We start from the raw sequence: 17,390 nt of genomic DNA on the forward strand, positions 1-17,390 counted from the left end.
ACACACCAACATAGATCCGCACAATGAAGTACGTCTTCCCAATGAGTTCATAATAAAGAGGGGTAAAATAAGACCTGGGACCTGGACTAATCCATTAAGCATAAAGTTATTATACTTGTTTCCACCTAGATTGACGGAGTTTAAACTCAGTCCTAAGGCAATTAGGGTATGTGTGAACCAACATAACGAACAATTTGCTATTCTCCATGAAAATCGCTTAAATGCCTTCCTTATGGGATATGTCGTTTCACTGCATTCTCCAAGCTTCTCTTTATTTGACTGTACCAATTGTTGTAAGCTGCTATCCGAAATGGTACGCCCATTGACACGCGCTGCCCTGCGAAGTATGGCAACAGCTTGCTCTTCCTTACGTTGACTTAGTAACCACCGAACACTTTCCGGCAAAAGAATAAGGAACAATATATGTACTGCTGCCGGTATATAGAGAACTCTTAGTAACACTCTCCAATTTTGAAATTGTTCTGCCAAAACACCAAGTAGTGCTTCACCGAGAGAATAAAAAATTGTTATGATTGTAGCTGCAGCGACTCGCCGTTTTGGTCCAACTAATTCAATTGCCAACAGGAATGAGGTGGGAAACAGAGTACTGCCGACAACCATATCCAGCAGTTCAAATGTCAAAAACATGTAGTAATTTGGTGAGAACGAACGTACTATACCCATAATTGAACTAAGGAATCCGGCGATGGCCAACATTGTGCGACGACCGTATCTAGAAGAGAGATGATAATATTTAATTTTCATAAACATATATTCTATTATACAGGCATACCTATCTGCCAGTAGACCACCTAGCGGAATTCCTATAAATTGTCCAACATTATTAATGGTACCGACCATATTCAATTTCCATTCTTCCGAACAGAAAAATCCAAACTGTATGCAAATAGTATTTAACATTAATCCATATCATCAGTGCAAGTTGGACTCACCTCATTGGATATCGTATATTCGGCATCACGAAACTTAAAATCTTTGGAGCATTTTTCTTGGCGTGAAGAATCAAAATTTTCTGGTGCGCAATATGGACTAGATGGCAGAGAAGACAACATCCCAGTGGGATTTTCGAAGACATATCTGTGACATTGGTCCGGGGACATGTCTTTGAATGGAATTGTAAAGTTAATCCATGGTTCCCAATACTGACTACTCGGACTGTCACATTGTGTTATATTACATCTGAAAAAACATACAATTTCAAAACAAATCTATAGGGGATTGCTTTATTTTATGATATATAAACAGAAATTAAAAATATCAACATTATTAGAGTAAACTAGTGGATAAAGCGTAAGTTCCAAAGTCGACTATGTACCTAAAGTGTTGACGGGTATCATTCACCACTTTGGGTACATACAAGAGATGTTAATATCTACAATATCCTGTAGATAGAACATACATAGAATCTTTGGAGGACCATTGAGATGGAATCGGGCGAAATTAAATGTGCTATCTATATAGATATTTGAACCAATTGAAAAACCCCCATACACATACCATTCTGAGTACCACTTGTATGAATTCGAGTAAAATTATGTATGGGAGCTATATATAAACACATGGACCTAATTGGGCAACCGTTGCTTACACCATTTGTTTTTTATTATCACTCTATATTCAATTTAATACCCTCTGCCAAATTCCGTGTAAATCGAACAAACATTGCCCTTCGGTGCACCATTACATATATATAAGACGTATATCAAAATCTAAACCGATTTCAACAAACCTTATAACACATCATTTTTTTCTCAATTGCATTCGCACAAAATTTTGCTCAATTGGACAAATATTGTGAGTTTGGTGCATCATTTCCATAAAATCGGACAAAACAATATATGGGAGCTATATCTAAATCTGAACCGATTACAACAAAACTTCGCATACATAAGTATGGACCTAATTCAGTGAGCTGTGCAAAATTTTGTCCCAATCGGACACATATTGGGAGTTTGGTGTATCACCCACAAAAATCGAACGAATCTATATATGGGAGCTATATCTAAATCTGAAACGATTTTAACAAAACTTCGCATACATCAGTATGGACCTAATTCAGTACTCTGTGCAAAATTTGGTCCCAGTCGGACAAATATTGGGAGCTTGGTGTATCATTCACAAAAAAATCGGACAGACCTATATATGGGAGCTATATCTAAATCTGAATCGATTTTAACAAAACTTCGCATACATCAGTATGGACCTAATTCAGTACTCTGTGCAAAATTTTGTCCCAATCGGACAAATATTGGAAGTTTGGTGCATCATTTACATAAAATCGGACGAAACTATATATGCAACGTTCGAAAATAAACATTATTATGGTACCGTTCCATAGTGTTCTGTACCGTACCAAGGTGGATAGGTACACTAAAATAACGTACTGTACCGGTACACAAACACTAAAAATATTTTTAGCGTTACTGTTCCGGAGCACAACGAAAATCTTAGCGTACCAGCTGCGGTACACTAAAAAATCGTAGTGTACCGACAGCGGTACACTAACAAATCGTTGTGTTCCACTGTTCGGAACACTAAAAATGTTAGTGTTCACTGGTCGGAACACTAAAAATTTTAAAGTTCCACTGTTCGGAACACTAAAAAACGTAGTGTTTCACTGGTCGGAACAATACAAACCGTAGCGTTCCACTTACTTGGACTGTACTGGTAGTGTACCATACACGTCTGTTTTTTTTTTTTTTTTTTTTTTTTGAGGTAAAATGATATCAAATAATAACAAGTAAAAAAGCGTTAAGTTCGGCCGGGCCGAACTTTGGATACCCTACACCATAGAAATACTGACAAATTTTTGAAATGAAAACGTAGGGAACATACATATAACGACAATTCTTCCAATCGATTGTTGTAAACCAAATAGAAAATTCAGCATATCAAATGTTGACATATATTAACACATGGTACGGTGAAACATGTGTATAAATCCTGAAAATACTCCAATTTAGAGGGCAATATTATATATGAGGCATACTAAAGCGGGACCAATATTGACAACATTGTGTAGGAATTAGCAACTACTTGGTGTTTTTATTATATAAGCGGTTAGGCCTAATTAAGGGCCGATGTAGCTCAAGTTCCAAGATAATATTTTACTTTTGAATCCCAATACCGTCCATCACGCTAAATAATAAATACGTAGGATGTTTTATATAGAACCTGGTCCTAAATGCGGGTTGGAACAGTTCATTCTCAAACCTCAAGTTTTAGTTTTTATGTCGATATCATCCGAGAGAAAAATTATTACAACATATGGCTAAATCGACTAAATCGTTTTAGAATTCCATACTATGTGGGGTATGAACTGAAAATTTCGTCTACCAAATATTCCCCCTACTATGGTGGAATACAGCTATATGGGATAACCCCAATACACGGAAAAAAATCAGCTAACTATTTTTATATAAAAAAGGGGGTTATATGGGGACTACCCCTAAAAGGTGGGGGGGGGGGGAATATTAATAATTTTTGGTAGGGAGATTTGTTACCATATACGACTACAAAATACCAAAAATTCGGTTGAAAACCGTGCTCAAGAACCCAAAAATACCGAAAATTGGAGGGTATCCTTATAAATGGACCTATATTTATAATTTTTTGTGGAGAGATTTGCTGCGCAATAAGAACTCAAAGTACCAAATTTCAGCGAATTCGGTTGAAAAACTGGCTCAAGAACCCCAAAATACCGAAAATTGGGGGTACCCTTATATAAGGGCTACCCGAACCTATATTTATAATTTTTTGTGGAGAGATTTGATACCCAATAAGAACTCAAAGTACTAAATTTCAGCCAATTCGGTGAAAAAATCCGGTCAAAACCCCCCAAAAACTTAAAATTGAGAGGTACCGTCCTATGGGGGCTACCAGAAAAAGTGGACCTATATTTATAATTTTTTAGTGGAGACATGTGGTATCCAAAAAGAACCCATTTTACCAAATTTCAGCGAATTCGGTTGAAAAACGCGCTCAAGAACCCCGAAATACCCTTATATGGGAGCTATAAACGTGGACCGATATAGCCCATCATCGAACTTGACCTGCCTGCAGACAAAAGACGACTCTATGCAAAATTTTGGCATTATATCTCAATTCGTGTAGACGCTAGAGTGATTACAACAGACAGACGGACATGCTTAGATCGTCATAGAATTTTACGCTGATCAAGAATATATATATATTTTATAGGGTCGGAAATGATTATTTCGATGCGTTACAAACGGAAAAACAAAACTAATATACCCTCCATACTATGGTGGAGTGTATAAAAAAAAAATAAAAATGAATATAACTTTATTTGTAATTACAAAAGTTAGGTATTTTGGCCAGTTTTTGTGACAAAATTATACAGCTTGTGATAAAATTTTAATTAATTTACACAACGAATATGATTTTCCCATAATATTTGGAGATCTCCTTGTAAAATGTTAGTATGAATTTTTTTCTTTAAAAAAATTATACGTGCATCCATCTATAATTCATACTTTTAGGAAATTTTAGCAAAAATATTCAAAATGTGGTGATTGTCACACAATCAACATAATTATTACCTGCTTATTCATGAAAAGAAGTGTACAAATTACGCGTATATGAAAAAAGTAGTTTTATGATTTTGGATAAATATTACAAAACCTCATATATCCATTATTGGAATATTCGCAGCCAAAATGCAATCCAATGGAATTTTCACTTATAAATATAAATAAATACAAATTTAAAAATTTATTATATTTATTAAATCTATTGAAAAACAATAAAAATATAAACTTTATTCATACAAAAAATAAAAGATAAATACACCTTTTTGTTTTCCGACAAATGGAACACTACGATTTTAAGTGTTCCGCCAAGTGGATCACTACGATATTTAGTGTTCCGCCAAATGGAACACTACGATTTTTAGTGTTCCGGCCAGTGGAACACTACGATTTTTTAGTGTTCCGGCCGCGGTACACTACGATTTTTAGTGCTCCGAACTGTGCGAAATTTTATCTAAATCGAAATGTATTTTGTTAACAAAAATACATGGACGAACAGACGGAAATGCGTAAATCGACTCAGAAAGTAATTTTAAGCATATTCTCAAAAGAAACCATTGGTCTATCTCGATTCCTTTTGTCTGTTACAAACATGCGGTGAAGGGTTTAAAAAGGGATAAAAATACTGTTATTTAGAGGATTTCAAATTGGATTGCAAATCTTGGTATCGCAGATTATCAATATTGGTCCACATTTTTAGTATAGCCACCACACCCAAATTAAACATTTTCCAACCGACATAACTCAAATCTGATATTTTGGATTCTCATTGAATAGAAAAATAATAAATAATAACATTTTATACCATTCACCAACCACTTTGTGCATATGTTTTAACAGGGAAAAGGTCTATCTCGTACCCATAATTCCTTTGGAGAATATGCATAGAATAACTTTCTGAGTCAATTTATGCATATCCGCCTTTCCGTCTATGTTTCTTTGAGAACATAGTGCAGGTCGCATTTATGATCCGAATTGGATGAAATTTGGCAAAGGTCATTTAATTAGAAAATTTAATTTATCTAAGGAGGATTACTATGAAGGGAGAATATATTTATTGATGAATAAATAACGGTTATTTTTCGACATTGTATTTTAAGAGTCGTATTTTCGATATGAAGCCACAACGAAGATGTGTGTAAATAGTCTATAGATATCACTTGAATACATATTCGAAAACTAAATACTTACACTAAAGTTATATGTCTGCAGTTTTCTTATATTCGACTACACAGTTCAATACTCACAATTGTGTTATCCAGTTATATGCCTTCGTTGATACTGATATATTTATACAAAAGCAAAAACTGCACAAATTCTCATTGTTTTAATACTTTTGTTGCAAATGTTTGATATAAGATGCACTTCAAGTTTTTATTACACTGATAATGTAACTGATATTAGAGTTAATTATTTTGTACGTCAATAATCGTTTATTGTAATTAAAAACAAGTAAGGAAAGTAGTAAAGTCGGACGGGGCCGACTATATAATACCCTTCACCACTTTAGGTACTTTCAACAGATGAATCCTAACAGACGTCGCATTTTTTAAGGACCATTAACATGATATTAAACATGTCATTCTGCAACCTATACCAAATTTTGGTCAGATATAGAGTTTCTTCTTACAGTGGGACAAAATTATGTAAATAAATTTAAAGCAAAATATCGAAATCTAAACCGATTTCATCGAAACTTGTCACATGTTAGGTTACACTTATTTCAGTATGTTTTGTGCATTCGGCCACATTTTGAGTTCTTCATTTACTTATAAATCCAAATTTCGTGCAAATCGAAATATTAGGGTTTTTGGTGCACTATTTACATAAAATCGGACGAAAATATATATGGGAGCTATATCAAAATCTGAACCGATTTTAACGAAACTTAGCACAAATCTTTCTAGACTTAATTCAGTACGCTATGCCAAATTTCGTGCAAATCGAAGGATAAAATCGGACGAAAATATATATGGGTGCTATACCTAAATCTGAACCGATTTTCACGATATTTAACACACATCATTCTATACTCAATTCAGTACGCTATGCCAAATTTCGTGCAAATCGAAGGATATATAAGGACTTTGATGCTCCATTTGCCCAAAATCGGATGAAAATATATATGGGAGCTATATCTAAATCTGAACCGATTTTCATGAAACTTAACACACATCATTCTAGACTTCATTCAGTACGCTGTGCCAAATTTCGTACAAATCGAAGGATATATAGGGACTTTGGTGTTTCATTTATATAAAATCGGACGAAACTATATATGGGAGATATATCTAAATCTGAACGGATTTTCAAGAAATTTTACACACTCATTCTAGATTTCATTCAGTACGCTGTGCCAAATTTCGTGCAAATTGAAGGATATATAGGGACTTTGGTGCACCATTTACAAAAAATCGGACGAAAATATATATGAGAGCTATATCTAAATCTGAGCCCATTTTTCCCAATTTCAATAGGGTTCGTTCTTGGGTCAAACACATTACCTGTGCCAGATTTCATCGAATTCGGATCATAAATGCGACCTGTACTTTGTTTACAATTTAACACAGTGTGGTGAAGGGTATAAATATAGTCGAACGCGCAGACCCTGTACTACCTTACACGACTTCTAATCCTAAGCAAAATTTCATGACAGTTGCTCTAGTTTTGCGCCCTCAATTGTAATAATGGACTAAACAAAATATACAGATTCCGAATATATATTAGAATATATCCCATGTTGCCAATATTTCGTGTTTTTTACAAAATATGGATGTCATACAAATATCCCGCATATATTTGTAGATCCCGTATATATTTGGGCATGTTCTGGCATTCACCTCATCGATAGAAGTTTATCGAACACACGTCGAGCATTTCTGTAACACTGTTTACACCTTTTTGAAGTGAATTCTTTTCACATATATTTTGATATTGAGAATCGGATGTATTCATGTTTTCTATATTATATTTATATTATTTTTTGTAATAAAAATGCACCTGATGATGGATTAATATGTTATTATTGCGTAGAATTTGTTTAAATTGACCAAATAAAGGTAAAACTCATTTAAAAATTTATTTTAAATAGATACACAGGAGGTAACTTCTGAGGGGAATTGTATGTGTAATGTGTAAAAAAAACACCTAACATACCCGATAATTCATTGACAGATGTAAGTCCATTGTTGTTTGGACTACCAAAAGAATATTTTAGGCATAGTAAAAGCGGGCTATATATGAAATGCTTCTATGTATATGTATGTATAATGTACTATAAGCGAATTCTACACACTATAAACTAATTCTACACACTGCGCAATAACAATTTGGCAGCTAGATTTTTAGAAGTGGTAACTACTATCGATAAACTAAGTTTATTTTTCTATGAAAAAACTCTAAGAAAATCAGCAAAAACTTGAAAATAACGATAATAGCAAATGTGTAGAGGTTTATTTTCAATCACATCGTTCTATCAATCAAACATTTGTACAGATTTTTCTTACAAAATATGTTAAGGGTGTATGGCTAATATTCGTGGAGAAAAGGCGTTTGGGTATTTTGGGATAATGAACTTTCAGCAAAAATGGTAAAAAATTTTATAGGATATTTTTTGATTTCCATCTATTACTTTGGAAAATATAATAAGAATAAATTCTTTAATCATTCTTATGCCCTGGTAATTTAGTAAACTAAGTACCGGTCGCATACAATGCCCAATTATTCGGCGCAAAGATCCCATTTTAATTTAAATAAATTTTTGTGACAAAATATCAAACACGAAAGAGAAAAATACCCCAAAATTTGCGTAAAACTCAAAAAATAAAATAGTGTTTTTACATGATGTATTTAGGTTACCAGTAACTTGACTCTTTTCCTCGTTCGCTACAACAATCCCAAACTGTCGTTACACGGACGAATTTGTCATTGGCAACACGAACTTTTTTCGTACAGTAGTTACATCTGTCAGATATCCTGTCGATAGGAGGAGTATGGAGATATATCTAAAGCTGAACTGAACAGCTTTGACAATTGTCGAATTCTATTCTGTACTTTCCATATTATAATGGTCTGTCAGAAATAGTGACGTTCAAAATTAAAAAAAAAGTTTAGATTTTTTTGTGGGACAGGGTAAAAAGACGTGTTAGTATAAACTACGTGTCTTATTCAAATGTTATTAAAGTGACGCGTGGAACACTTAAACGATAGGCGATGTAAAACTGATAACACAAAAAATAATACAAAGTATTGCTGTTAGCTGCAACACATTTATTATATATAGCAAGAATTGGTCAAACCAAATGAGTTATTTATTTGTATTCTCTTAAACGACATATACATTAGAATATTTTTCCGAGTTAACCTCTTCTTACTAAAGCACTAAAGAGTGGAAACGACAAAAAATTGTTGTTTGTCTTTCATGTTTATCGTAAAATCTCGCTAATGCGGATTATTAAATTTTGCAGATTATCGTGGTTTTTGATTTGGTTTAACTTTTATTTATTTATTCAAAAGTTTTATGTTTATATTAAAAAAATATTCATTGCAAAAATATAAAATTTAAATATAATATGTACAATTTTCAGTAAAAAGGTAAAGTTTTTTGTGACCTCTTTACTGAAGGTTTCGTTCAAATATACTGCACTGACAAATGAAACATTCGATGCTCATAATTCTAATTGTAGTTTCGTTCCATACTACGATTATGCATAGAATCACTTCAAGAGTCTATTTATGCATGTCCGTCATTGGATGAAATTTGGTACATGTCAATTTTTTGGCCTAAGGACGACCCCCATTGAATTTGGAGAAAAACGGTTCAGATTTCGATATAGCTCCCATAAACTGCCAAGGTTTTGTCGAGACAAAATTTTGCACAGAATTTTGAAATGGGGGCAGGTTGATGCACTTGAAGTTTTTTTAATCGGTAAATATTTAGGTATAGCTTGCATATATACTTTCGTCCAATTTTATATAATTTTTGTCTAGAATGTTTTGTCTTAAACGGCATATACATTAGAACTTTTTACCGGATTAACCTACTTTATGAGGATTTATTTGACATATATGCAAAAGAATTGACAATTGAAACGAAATCCGATTAAATGTAAACGTACTATTAGGCTTTGTAGAATCCGGTTTAGATTTAGATATAGCTCCCATATATACTTTAGTCCGATTTTATTTTAATAGTGCACCATAGATCCTGTTCGATTTGCACTATTTTTGGGTTACCTTGTTGAATTGAGTATAAAATGACGTGTGATAAGATTTATAGAAAGCGGTTCAAATTTAGATATAGTTCCCATATATATTTTCTTCCGATTTAATGCAAATGGTGCACCGGGGAGGCTATGTTTTTTTTCGCCTAACTTAATATATTGCATTGCGTATATGATCAGTGTTGCCAAAACATTGTTGATAAAAAATGCTGTTTAAAAAAGTGCTAGAAAGTGCTAAAAAATTTTAAGAAGTGCTAAAAATTGTATAAGAGAAGTTAGAAGAATTGACTTTAAGGGAACATCCCCACCCCCATTTTAAATTTTCAAGGTTTTCAATGGGCCGGATATATGTTTGAAGATTTAAAGAAAAAGAAAAATGATTTACAATTTTTTGTTATTGTTTTGATGTTGTTGTCGCATGAACTAGGATTATTGGCTTTGCTCAAAAATCAACAAATTGACGGACCTCTAAAAAAATATTTTTGAAAAATCGCCTATTTTTTACCACAAACCACGTTAAGGAAGATCTTGACCGATTGGATTTATCCTAGTTCATACGATAGCTATACACGTCCCAAAATTTGTAATCGATCGAATTATTAGTTTTTGAGTTATCGTACCCGCCATTCGCAAAAACACTGTTTGGTGAAAAATGCGTTTAAAGTTTCAGAAGCGCTCTTGCCGTCACTTAATGATATGTTGCTTTCTTAAAAATGTCCATACCAAAAATTATCAATGTGGATCTATGTTTCGAGGTAGTCCCTAGAGAAAGGCATTTTGGAGTCGTCGAACAAGTTTTTCATCAAATTGACTATAATTTGAAACTTTTAATTTTTTGTGGAGTTTCAGAGAATGACATATATGCAGAAATTGTCAAGGCACATGTACTCATATTGAAGTATTGCTCTACCATCTTTATGTGGAAGGTTTTAGACGCATTATCTGTGTTCTCGAAGGGTAGGATATATTTATGCGGACAATTTTCTACATAGGTCTGTGTTTGGACATATCCCCCGTTTGAAGATTCTATCCTATTTGCGTTCTTTAAGGATTTGAACCTTTTCCCGACGAAGTGTAGGCCCATCTTTTAACATAACCCCATTATAAAGTGGGACGCGACCCATTTTCGGTACTCTGAAATGGCTACAATTTGGTATTCGGGATTCCCGATGAATAAAGAACTCATTTCTCCTTTCCGATTTAGGTCCAGGATTTTACTTCGCTCTTAATTTGGTTTTTCATTTTACCTAATAAACAACCTACTAGCAGGCGATGCTATAGTAAGCGTATGAAGTACCCGACCATTTTTTGAGAAAATTTTAATACACTGCACATGGTACAGGGTACAAACAGTTCTGACCGTCCGAACTTTAATACATATTTACAAATGTACTGGCACTTTTTTTACATTGAACATTAAAATCATAGCGTGAAACATAGGGACATTTTAATGTGTCAATGTGAAATCGAAATAATACCCAAAATTTTAACTAATTCCAAAAAAAAAATGAATAAATAAAAATGCTAAAAAATGTGCTAGGTGCTAGATCAATTTTTTTGGTGCTAAACGAGATTCAAAAGTGCTAAATCTAGTACTAAAAGTGCTAAATTGGCAACAATGCTGGCGAACACTTTATACACGTTTGACGATACTTCTATATCAGGCGGACTTTACAAACTGACTGACTTTACTTCAACACTTGCTGACTACTTATTACATACTGACGCATTATACTTGATTAACTGCACGTCACTTACTATAAACTGGTATACCTTACTTTATAGACTGGCAAACTCTATCTAGGTTACAACTCCTTATATACATTCTTATCTTATTCGAGAACCTTCTAACTCTAGATCTTTCTTATTCTAGATAATTCATAATAATTACTTACACCACTATCGTATCATTTAAAATAATCATATATACTTATTGTAACTTAGCATTGTAGGGATCTGTAATTACATAAAATATATGTGTTGCCAATTAACTAATCAATCACAATATTCAACAGTAATGGATCGAATTGTCTATAAATATATGATGGAAAACGCAATGTTTCACTTCGCTGATGAAAATATACCGCTTGTTTGGTGTTTCAACTCGACAATAACCTCCAAACATACACCAAAACAAAGTCAAAAATCAATGTTTTATAGTGGCCATCACAATCATCAGATATTTACCCTATAGAAAATCTTTGGAGTATCATAAAAAGCAAAATCAAAAGAATTTTACAAACAAATAGACATAGCCTCTCCTCAAAGATACAGGATGCAAAGAATAGTATACCCAATGGTCAAATTGAGCATTTTATTGATTCAATGCCTCGTAGGTGTGCTGCTGTAATTAAAAATAATGGCTATGTTGTGGATTACTAGCAAAATTTGCTTATTTATAAGAAAAAATCAAAAAGTTGCTTTAGTTTTGACCAAGCTAAAATTGGGTGAATTTTGTTTTCCATAGAATAGTTTTTATTTTAGGGGAACCCCCATTATCGGTTTCAAATAATATATATTTGTACTTTGATTTAATTCCAACCTACACTAATTAAAGAATGTCCCTATAAATTTTAAGGTGAAAATCTAAAAAATTTTTGAAGATATAGCCGATTTATTGTGTTAGCATCAAGTGACAGCAAGAGGACTTCTCAGACTTTAAATCCGTTTTTCTCCAAACAGCGTTTTTGCGAATGGCGGGCATGATAACCCAAAATCTAATAACCCAATCGATTTTAAATTTTGGGACGTTTCTCTGTGAGTGTATATCTATCGTATGAACTAGGATAAAGCCAATCGTTGAAGATCTTTCTTATTTTTTTAACTTAGTTTGTGGTCAAAAATAGGCGATTTTATTAATTTACCAGCCCATTTAAAATCTTAAAAATAAAAAATTGAGATTGGGGGGTGGGGGTTCCCTTTAAATAAATTTTGGGTTTATATATTTTTTTATGAATAAATAACCTATTTATTTTTGCTTTAGAATTGGTCACCAGTGTATATTTTTCTACATAATACAGATCGTCTACGAAAATTTTATTCATTTTGTACGCACATTACATATTCAAAAAAAACATATCATCGGCCGTTTTAACGCTCACACACTCACTATCAATTTACTTCTGCACCACATTGATTTATATGATATTATTCCCACTATAATTTTTAACAATGGAGCTACAATTCTGGTCATCGGTGTATACATTTGTGTCTTCGTTTAAACGTTTTTTGTCTATGGAATTTTGATTGCACTGCAATCTGTCCGTTACTCGTTCACACAATCGAAATCATAAATTAGCTTAAAGATTAATATTATCTCGACAAAATAATTTGTTATTAACACATGAAATTTACGCACCGATAAACTACTGGACTGGCAGTGAAAACATACGAAATTGATTGGAAAGCATTGAAGATCATCGGTATGCAGAGCAGAATGTAGTTAAACATTTGATAGCGTCCGAATTCTCCAATACGCACCAGAATCGCATCCAAAATATTGACGTCACTTTCATCGTGTGTCGCAAACTGTTCGGTCTCATGTGAATGATTTTCATTGCTTACTGGTGCGCCCGCCATTTATCCACTTCACGTCACAAACCATCCGCTCCGGTCGAGGGTGTTAATAACAACTGACTAGCGGTAGTGGCGCTTTTTTATGTAAGAAAACAACGTTGTCACTTATCTCTCATTCAAACTGGTGGTCACTCTCTCTCTTTCGTTTATATATTAGTACGAGTATTTTCTATTTTTATTTGTTTCGATTTATCACAATATTTTTTTTTCTTTTTTGTTTTGCTCCAATCTTTCGGTTCTCAGTTAACAATGTGTATGTTTTGTGCCGGTTTCTGATTACACTGGCGCGTTGTTGCTCACCATGCTTCCCCAACAAATGAATTTGTTCAACCAAACAATGTCGTCTACAGTTCTCAACCCGTTCTGAAAACAGTGTCTTATCCGAAATGGTTTAAACCCATAATTACCAGTTATGCTGTGTCTTCTAATTTAATTGTCGCGATTTCATTATATATCGGAAGAGTGACGTAAGAGGACAAGCCTTATATTATTACACCAGCAAACTGAAAAATGTCTAATTGCTTAGCATTTAACAGTTATTAGAAAATATACATGTATCATGACAAGTTCATAGCATTTCTATTTAAATACTGATAATGACAAAGGGTAAAAACCATCAAATATTTTTATGTGACGTTCAATTCGAAACGTTATCAAAAAAATAATAATAAAAGAGTACTCGACAAGAGTGGAATCTGCTCGATTTCGCGCGAATTTCACTCCCACTCGAATACGAGCGAAGCACTTGCGCTCTTATTTGAGTGGAAGAGAAAAATAGAGTAAACTCGTTTTACTTTTTCTACTCGCAGGAGTACTCCCGCTCGAATTCGAGCAAGTTTCACTCCTTACTCGAATTCGAGCGAGCATTTCGGAGCTCTGTTAACAAGTTTTATTTCTGAAGTATGCAGTGTTGGAAAATACACGGCACAATAATAGAATGTACCATATTAGATGCACAAATCCAAAAAAAAAAACACTAACGTTAGTTTTGGAACACGTACATCAAACGATATTCGCAATGTTCCACATTTTGGTGCAAGGAAAACATAGGGTACCGCAGTCACAGTACTACATATCTTAGTGGCCCCCTATCGGAACACGAATACATTAGATCTTTAGATTATGAGAATCAACATTATACGTAAAAAATCTGTTGCAATTATTTTGCGCACTCAATTGAATAACTAACTTAACTGAAAATATTTTTGATTATCCGAACATCAAATATTTTTTCACTTATAGGAACTTTTTCTCTATACAAAAAAACCTTTCATACCCAAATGTCTCTTGTAACAAAGCGAAGTACTTAGCTGACCAACGACATAAACTGCATGAGAATTTCGCTGGAGCCTCAGTTCGAGGTTAACAAGGCATTTACAAACAATACCACACCTTTCCCACTGTTGTATGTTGTCACATCGCGACAAATGCACACAACGTCTTTGTTGGTGTTGCTAGTATACAGCAACAAACCAAACATTTTAACCGTGCCACAGTGGGCGAAAAGGCTCATCTAGCGGCGTTTAATTAATAGCGCTTAGAGATTTTGTATTTTAATTTTTTGTAATATTTTTTTTTTAGTTGAAAATAGATTAACTACAGAGTTAAACAAAAAAAAAATTAATGGATATATATATATATATTTTTTTTTGTTTTTTGAAAGTTGAAATTTTTTTCATTTTTTAGACTTTGTTTATTTCATTCAGGAAAACATGATAAGGTTAGTATATTTAATGTTTCTCATTCTTTGGGGCCAAGAAAATATTAAACTTTAATTATAAAAACATTTTTTAGACATTTATTTATTATTTTTTTTAAATATTTGATCTTATTAAGACCACACACATTTCAGTTGTTTTCATAACAAAAATTTAATTACAAATAAAAAAGGAAAAAATACAAATAGAAATATTCCGATTTGGATACACAATGTTCTGACAAAAGTTGTAAAATATCATTATCGGCATCTTTTTTTTTTTTTTTTTTTGGTTGCCTTGTGGTTTGCCTAAATTTGAAATCAAGGGATCCGATTAACACAAAAGCGCATGCATTAAGTCTTTCATTGTATTTAATCGGGATGTCTTTCGCGTATGGTGCTCACGGAAATTGCGGTAATCCTCGCCGGGCTTCCATTTCCGACATTTTTCCTAATTGAAGTGGTGATACTTTAATTATATCGGCTCCATGTATTATGATGTTATGTATGGAACACGGTATATAAAACCAAGGATACAGTATGATAAAAAGTTCTGCATTCTGTAAAGCATATTCCATAAAAGATTCAATATCGATTTTGAGCCCGCAAGAAATGAGATTCTGCACACTCCGTTCAGCAACGTTAAATTCTGATAGAAAAATTATCTTCTTCGAAACGCGTAACAATATGATCTACCATATCTTGTTAAGGCACTTGAGCTGAATAGTTCGTAAATTGGACTCCATTTGGATAATATTTTAGTTTCATTTTGGAACATACGTCAAACTTCTTATCGGTTCCACGATTAGTCAGTGGATTAACTAATAAAAGTTATCCGTCTAACCACTCCTTGTTGTTTTCTTCAAATTTGTGGCGGATTCTATGTTCGAATTTCCATTTCTCAGCCAATTTTGCTACAAATTTTCTATTTTTTAATTTATTAGAAGAACTTTATTAGCATCGCACATGTTGATATTAATAATATTATTAAATATATGAGTTTCAATAACAGAAATTGTTTTAGTACGCACAGGCTCGTTGCGCCATAGTAAACAAACTTCTCGTCTGAGCATGGATATTTTTCCTAAAAAATGCAATATCATGTAAAGTTGCAGGTGGCTGCAGATCATTTGGGCATTTTACAATCACAATATGACATAGTAATTTAAAAAAACACAATCTAGCGCGAATACATACGAATATCAGAAGTTCCGGTCTACGGAAGTCTTACTTTGGATATTTTTCAAGCAGATGAGTGGTATAGTACACTTGAACTACATTTTTTCTACAACACTTAAGCACAGGTCACAAACAAAATTTTTTTTAGTTAATACATACCTCTAACAATAAATAAATCAACTGTTCATTCACTTAATTGAGACAAATGCTACTTTAGAGAAAATTTGGCAATGCAAAGAAAACACGTGTTGAAGCTTAGTTATACATAGGCTGAAACAAATGTTGTGTTTGACAGCTCACAGCTGTTCAACTAGATCATATCAATCAGAATAGAATCGATATATTAGATCAGTGGGATAGTAGTAATCGATTGAGACACAATTTTAGCCCAATTAAACACTTTGAAAATTGAATTAAACGACGCTAGATCGTCCATTTCGCCCACAGTGCGTGCCTGCGTCTACAACTTCAGTAGTGTTGGCGGTTTATTTGGGATACCATTTGTATTTTGTTTTTGCAAAATAGTCAGGCTGAATCCCAGTTTGTTGTTTTTATAAAAAACAACTATTTATTGTTAACCTCGAAGTGAGGCTCCAGCGAAATTCTCATGCAGTTTATGTCTTTGGTCAGCTAAGTACTTCGCTTTGTTACAAGAGAAGCAATAGCTTCTGGGGAGAATATCCCAACAAAAAACCAAGGGAACTGATGAGAAACTATAGTCTTCCCTGCCTTACCCCTCGGCAAACAATGACATACATTCCCTACTAATAAATAGTTGTTTTTTATAAAAACAACAAACTGGGATTCAGCCTGACTATTTTGCAAAAACAAAATACAAATGGTATCCCAAATGAACCGCCAACACTACTGGTCTTATACAACAATACAGACCGTTTTTTTAACATACTCCTCGCTTTTTTTTTTTTTTGTTAAGTCCTCAATTTTTTTTTTAAATATATACAGTAAGTCACCATCAAAATCATCGACTTCTTTTTTATACCCTTCACCACACTGTGGTACAGAGTATTATGTCTTTGTGCATATGTTTGTAACAGGCAAAAAGGAATCGAGATAGACAAATGGTTCCTTTTGAGAATATGAATAGAATCATTTTTGAGTCGATTTATGCATGTCTGTCCTTTTCTG

General features: G+C 33.4%; 1 pseudogene; it reads right to left on the minus strand.

Annotated features, from left to right (window-relative positions):
* Nucleotides 1-153: 153 nt before the first annotated feature.
* LOC133332847 (solute carrier family 22 member 3-like) lies at nt 154-13,379 on the minus strand (annotated as a pseudogene).
* Nucleotides 13,380-17,390: the final 4,011 nt, after the last annotated feature.

Source organism: Musca vetustissima, unplaced genomic scaffold (genome assembly GCF_032173495.1).
Source record: "Musca vetustissima isolate MV318-11 ecotype Yass unplaced genomic scaffold, APGP_CSIRO_Mvet_v1 utg4718, whole genome shotgun sequence".
Lineage (NCBI taxonomy): Eukaryota > Metazoa > Arthropoda > Insecta > Diptera > Muscidae > Musca > Musca vetustissima.